This window comes from Anas platyrhynchos, chromosome 3 (assembly GCF_047663525.1).
Source record: "Anas platyrhynchos isolate ZD024472 breed Pekin duck chromosome 3, IASCAAS_PekinDuck_T2T, whole genome shotgun sequence".
Classification (NCBI taxonomy): Eukaryota; Metazoa; Chordata; class Aves; order Anseriformes; family Anatidae; genus Anas; species Anas platyrhynchos.
The window spans coordinates 18,544,485-18,550,923 of NC_092589.1; positions in this window are offsets into that span (position 1 = coordinate 18,544,485).

A 6,439-nucleotide genomic window follows, 5' to 3' on the forward strand; every position below is an offset into this window, starting at 1 on the left:
AGAACAGGGACATTGATGGCCTCATGGAGACAGGTTCGGCCAAACTCAGCAAACCGCTCAAAGAAGCTTCTTCAGAAAGTCCATGTGGGACCGCAGTCAGAAACATGTGGTTTGACAGACACTGAGGGAGCTGTGGGCTCGTTTACTGATCCAACTGCTACGCCAACGGCCCCTCCGCTGCTACAGATGACCTGGACGTGCCTTTTGACCCAGGCCTATTGGCCTTGAAAAGGAGATGGATATGTTTTTCTTCAATCTGGGAAGAATAGGATACATAAGGCCCAAAGGCCGAGTTGCTTGACAACTTAGAGCGAGACATATTGTTCCCACGACTAGCCCTGGAATTCTCTGGTGTTTGTAATCAAGAAAAAGGAATGGGAAATGGAGACTGTTATAAGTCATGGAAGATATGGGAGCACTTCAATCAGGATTACCAACTCCAACTGTGCTCCCCCAGTCATGGACATTAATAGTAATAGACTTAAAGGATTGTTTGTTACCTTTTCTGATTGTACATATGTATAGGCGTACTCGGGTTTAGTATGTAAAAGCAATGTTCTGTATATTTAGAAGGTTCGATGTTTATGTGTGCATGTTGGTAGAGCATAGACTCCCCACGTACCCAGCGCTGTCTACTCGTCTTTTATAAATATTACTAAATTCAGATTGAGTTGAGACTTCATTTATAACACCACCAATGTCACCCAATAAACCATGTCCCTAAGCACCACGTCCAACCTTTCCTTGAACACCCCCAGGTGACTTCACCACCTCCCTGGGCAGCCTGTCCCAATGCCTGACTGCTCTTTCTGAGAAGAAATGTCCCCTAATTTAAGATGGTACTTCAGCTGTGTTTACTATCAGAAAACTGGCAGATGTGCAGTATGGCGAAGTAAAATTACCTCAGAAGTAAGAGCATCAGGTGCTCTGAAGAGGAGATGGAGTTACCTGTTTGTTTTTTACAGCATGAGGGTTTTTTGGAATCTTTCTCATTTCCTATAGGTGTACAATTAAGAATTAGGACAGGGGAAAGCTTGTAGTTACGTAGCTTGGTAGCCAGCAATCTCTGCAAAAGTAATCAGATGTCTTCTCTCTGGTGCTCTTCCCATGGTTGTGTTTTTGTTTTTTGTTTTGTTTTGTTTTGTTTTTGTGTGTGTGTGTTTTTTTTCATGTTCAGTGGTGAGACTGTCCCTTAAAAGCAAATTTTTGATGTGTTAGAATACAATCCATGTCATCTTAAATGCTGTGCTTGGTCTATAATACTACAGAGCAAAATAAGAAGTTATTTTTATCTGCATAAATTCAGAAGAAAAGAATAAGTCACTAAATGTCTTTTAGATTAGCTCTTTCTTTCACTAAAGTTGCCGTTTAGGATTGCAAACCAAAATGTCTTCTGTTCAGCACAGCTGTAGCCTTCAAAAAATGTCTCAGGTGCGCTACCACCGAGTTAACTTCGGAACTGCAAGGTAGGGACCTGACCACAAGAGGTCAGGCAAACCCCAGCAATACCAAAGTATTTTAAAAGCATACTTATTCCAAAGGAATCATCTCTGTTTAATTTCAGTGCATAATTTCTATTTAATGTATGATGTATTGTCTCCAAAACAATCTGATGTGTCCTCAGCTACACACATCTCAAACTTGAGTAGAAAGACATTTAGCTTCCTGAGAACACCATAGGGGATTCCAAAGTATGCAGGCCCTGAAGAACTTCCGAGTGCAATGTGCTACATACAGTATAACCTGCAGTATACTGGCAGGTTAGCCAGAACCAGCTTTTGAATATCTCCATTAGGGAGACTCCACAGCTCTCTGGGCAACCTGTGTCAGTGCTTGTTCACCAACACAGTACAGAAGTTCCTCCTGATTTCAGAGGAAACCTCCTGTGTTTCAGTTTGTGTCCATTGCCTCCTGTCCCCTGTGAAGAGCCTGACTCTGTCCTCTTTGCACCCTCCCTTCAGGTATTAATATTCAAACCAGCATTATTAAGTTCCCCCTAAGCCTTCCATTCCTTCGACTAAGCAGTGCTAGCTCTCTCAGCCTTTCTTCATATATGAGATGCTCCATTTCAAGGACCACGTGGTCCAGAAGCTTGAACAAGGGGCCTGGAGTGTGCAACTTTGAGAAAATCAATACTTTGGGTTGCAGCTCTTTAATTTGTGCCATACGGTGATACAATTTCTCTGTGTGTGTGATGTTGCAGTGTCTGGATCTGGGCATGCCTGCACTTACAGTGATGGCCACTTAAGAAATACCACCTTGAAAATATATCCAAGTCCCTACTGTAGAAATTCTGGATCCAGTGTCAGGTACCCTCCCTAAAGCAGGGTAGCTCTGCACTTTGATACCACAGGAGGTACTCGTGACATGTTACATTCACGAATTCCCTCACACTGTTCACACACACACACATTCACAGCTACCTAGTTGGTACAAGACTCATGAGACTAGCAGAGGCATGTATTGGTGTACCAGTGGTTTGAGGTAGCTGTTCAGGAAGTCCCTCAAGGTTTTTAATTTCAGCGTGTGTGCGTGTGTGTATTTTATATAGATAATTTTGTGGTCTTGCAAATAGTAGCCTTCTTGGTCATAGCCTGGGTTACACAATCCATTGCTGATGCTAGTGGATTTGGACAGATTCAGCAGACTCATTGGTCAGAGCTTATCAGTTTTTGTGGTTTCAGCAGGACTGCTAGTCTCCGGAGCTTATCAGTTCATGGGAGACTTTCACATGCTACTACTTGGCATGTACTTTCCATCTCTTCAGCCTGCTGTTTTCTACTACCTATTTCTCCATCCACACATATACCTGTAGAGCTATTAATGCAAATGAACACAGAGGGGGCTTTTGTGACAGGGTTTTCAGTTTTCCTCTAGTATGATATATAATTATACTTGTTTTTCCACCAGTCTCAGCAGGGTAGGGTCCAGCGTAATGAATACATGAATCTTCAAAGTTTCTTGGTAGGAAGCTTTGAAAGGTAATTGATATTACTGAAAACTTACTATAAACCTCTCTCTGTGTCCTTTCTCCTTTTTTTTTTTGATCATTATATTGATCATTTTTTATCGTTATTTCTCTTTTGCAGAGAAAACCATTGGGAATTGTTAAAGTGCTGTAGCATAGACTTTACACCAAGCTCAGCTTAATATAAAGAAGTGCTCTGATTCTTTTCCTCCCTCTCCTCCTGCCCGTGCATGCACAAATACACCCACACTGCCTTCAACAGTACTTTTTATCTCCCTAAGTACTTCTGTACGATTTCCATTCTAGGTGTTTTGGAAAAGGCACGGATTTGGCCTTTTTTCAAGATAGTATCTCAAAATTTTTGAAACTGAAGCAACTTTGAAGAACACACCTTGGTTTACCTAATTATATGGCACCTTCTTGGCATCTGATACAGGAAAGGGAAATGGACTGCTGATCATGTTAATGGTGGAGCAGAAGGAAACTTAGAACACCAACCACAACAGGCTATCAAAATAAAGATCAATGCTTGGTTATTTATATTCTTCAGGAAAAAAAAAAAATATATATATAGAAAGGAAGAGTCATTCCTGAGGTGAGGGATCACACAGTTCTTGAAGCTGCCAGGCTTGGGGAGAAGAGTGAGGGTGCTCCTGGCAGAGGCTATGCCCTTGCTTACCAGGATGCAGACCTACTGCCTCTGAATGGGGCGGGCAAAACAGGGTACTGGTAAGCACAGCACCAACCCTAAAAAAAAAAAAAAAAAGAAGGGAATGGATCAGGCCCAGAGTCAGCTAGCACTGCTCAGGCAGGGACTTGATACCCAGGGCCAAGAAGACCTGAAGCTCCTGGGCCTACAGGCAGGGCCATGGGCCTCTGAGGCCTACTGGTGCCCTCAGGAGAATGAAGGCCTTGCATCCTGCAAGGTATTGATGTTTGGTAACGTCCTGAGTATCAAGTATGCTATTTTTATAAAATTAAAAAAAAAAAAAAGTTTTTTAAAAACTGCTTTTTATATCGGCTGCTGCAAACACCTAGTGATTCTATCAAAATCAAGTGAAATAACTGGCATGCAAATAGCTTAGTGGGAAGTAGGAAGAAGACTCCACTGCTTCACTTGATTAATGCATGTCCTTTCTCTGAGGATGATTGGAACTGCTTTTACACCTATAGAGGTGAGGTGATCAGACGTAACCTTAAAGCAGTGCTAAATGCTTTATGGGCCTTACCTTGGTGATAAAAGTGTGCTGGACCAATCTAATAATAATGAGCTGTTGTTACATTGTGAGGTGGAACAATTTACAGACATCATTTCATCATGCTAATATAGACATGACTGAATACAATGTTGACCTTGTTAAAAATTTGACCCCAAAAGAATTCCAGCATGAGATGTCTGCATATTATGTGAACTGTAAATAAGGTAACCAAGGAAAGGCTAAGGGTTAAATAAATATGACCATGACAAAATGTTAATGAGGACTGATGTCACTCTGACATAAATAAAATTCATCTGGCAGAATGGTAAGTGTCAGATACCCTAATATAAAAATTTTGTGCAGGCTGGGAAAAATGACTGTATAAGGGGTTGTTGAAAGTTTTAAAGGGTATTTATCCTCCATGCTGTTTTCTGCTTATTAGTTTCCTCCTCAACGTCCAGCATACTTAAAGGGCTAAGCAAGAGTATGAAAATAAATTACAAGTTAGTGTTCATTAACTAGCTTATCGTTCCATAGCTAGGCTGAGAAACCACCGTGCTTGTTGCATCTGCAGACATGCAGCTTCCTTGTACCAGTTTTAGAAGAGCTTGTTTAGCAGCAAGGTATGTGTGATTATTTACGGTCCCTTGAATTTCACAGTCTGGTGCTAAAACCATTTTACTACTTTCCTTAAATGACAAAGCAGTGAAAAGAAGAGATGAAACTGTAAGATTTCTGAATAAATGACATTTTAAGATATTTCGTTTGCATTATGTCTTCATTTAGATGTAGGTCTGAAGTGAGATCAGCGCTGCTGGAATAGTCTAAATGTAACCCATGAAACCAACCAACAACTTGAACAGACTGCATCTCCAATTCAGATCTTTTTCTCGTGATATACTATAGACCCTGTATAATAATAAAATGTACATAAAATAAAATGTACATAAAATAAAATAAATAAAATAAAATAAAATAAAATAAAATAAAATAAAATAAAATAAAATAAAATAAAATAAAACAAAATAAAAAAGCCCAAAACAAAAGGGAAATGGGCCATGTCTGTAGATGACTGAACCATCAAGAATAGTCTTCTGCTGATTTCTTTGGGTTCAAGATGTTCCTGGTTTTTAAAAGTGCAGTGGCCACTCAGTTATCTTGCTTCCTGCCATCTGTTTTATTGTGCGTATATTAATAGTATGAACACACAAGTTTTTTGATGATATAGCTTAACAATTTTGAGTTACAAATAATAAAAGTCTAAATCTAAAACCAAGCAAATAACCAAACCAAAACAAAAAACCTGTGATCAAACAGCCTAACCTGTGTAGCACAGGGCACTGGATTTCCCTGAATCGACCCCTGTTTAAATCAGACTTGTGGAAAATAGCTTTGATGTAAAGATTTGCAAAGACAGATCATGGCAATGGTCTGTTAATTAAGTAGCACAACATCTCTACAGCAGTCAAGCAGGGAATATAGGTTTAAGCTACATGGATAGGATTAAGCAAATTCAATTTTTTTCCTTGATGCTAAATCTGGCAAATGCCTTCCAAAATGTGTTTATTTGTTGAACATCAGGAGGTGTAGATCAAGACAAGGATGAGGTGACATGGACTGAGGTGATCTGTTCTGCACTGACACGTGCACTGTGTTTCACAGTGTCCTGTGTTTCAGTGTGTGTGTGCTGTAGGCACTGGCATTTTCACAGATGTGACATGGAGCGGCTGGGAGGTTAGACTTGGTTGCATGGCAAGTCTTCTATCAGTGCTGCCCAAACCTGAGAAATAAAAGTTTATAGCTGTTGACATTCATTCATGCATAATTTAAGGTGTAATATCTATCACTAAATTTGAGTTTTCCTCAAGGTTACCAGGAGACAAGGTCTCATTTTACACACTACCTTTGCATTATTATTTTTGCTTTGTTTTGCTTCACATGTAGTGGTCTTCTGTTTGGCACATTCTCCATTCTTCATAGTCTCAGGAAGGCAACCTCAACATGGAGGACTCCCACATCATTGCTTGCCTTGTCTATTACCATGTGTCTTGAGTATCCTGTATTAATAATAATACGGAGCAGCTTTTTACTAATAGAATTACACCTAAATGATTTTGTCTTGTCTTAGAGCATCTGCTATCTCCTCCCACATTCTTCCTTGAATCTTAATGGAGGATCTCAGAGAAAGTCCTGCTTCGTAGTTAAACTAGCTCATCCAATTGATGCACTTTTTAAACACACTTATTTCTCTATGAATGGAAAATACGCTTAA